Source organism: Corvus brachyrhynchos, unplaced genomic scaffold (genome assembly GCF_000691975.1).
Source record: "Corvus brachyrhynchos isolate BGI_N302 unplaced genomic scaffold, ASM69197v1 scaffold94, whole genome shotgun sequence".
Classification (NCBI taxonomy): domain Eukaryota; kingdom Metazoa; phylum Chordata; class Aves; order Passeriformes; family Corvidae; genus Corvus; species Corvus brachyrhynchos.
This window is the reverse complement of record NW_008238330.1, coordinates 7,275,585-7,276,156: the sequence shown is the minus strand read 5'-3', so window position 1 is coordinate 7,276,156 and position 572 is coordinate 7,275,585.

Genomic DNA, 572 nt, shown 5'->3' with positions numbered 1-572 from the left:
TGTTAAAGCCAGCTCAGGCACATGGGCAATACACAGCCACGATTTTGGTGCAGGATGAGGTTACTCTCAGGGAAGGACTAGGCATGCTGCAGACCGGGGGCCATGGGCTGAGGCAGACCTAGCATACAGATCTAAGGTGTCCAAAAGCATCGTTCCGTGGGGAGTTTCAGTTTGTTGAGCACTCTTGCAATTGCTTGAGATGTTAAAAAAAAAAAAAAAGGAAAAAATGCAGACTTTACCGCAATGTATAAAAGCATGGTGGCTGAAGGAGCATAAAAAAGCCAGGGAGATGACTGATGAGGCTTTCGTGAGGTCTGAAAACACACCTATGCCCCACCAACTGCAGAGACGAGACTAGGGAACTTCAGGGACAGCAGTGCTGCAGGGAGCGTCTAAACACCTGAGACCTCAGTGTCCTGTCACCTGGGGACGGAAAAAGCCTGCCCTCAGCGGCCAGGCCACAGCACTGGGGACGTTCTTAGTCCCCCTGTGCTCACGCCGGGAGGAGGTGGTCACCCTCCTCCTCCTCGCCCCCCGCCGGCGCTGGGCCCGGGGCCGGGACCGCTCCGCAG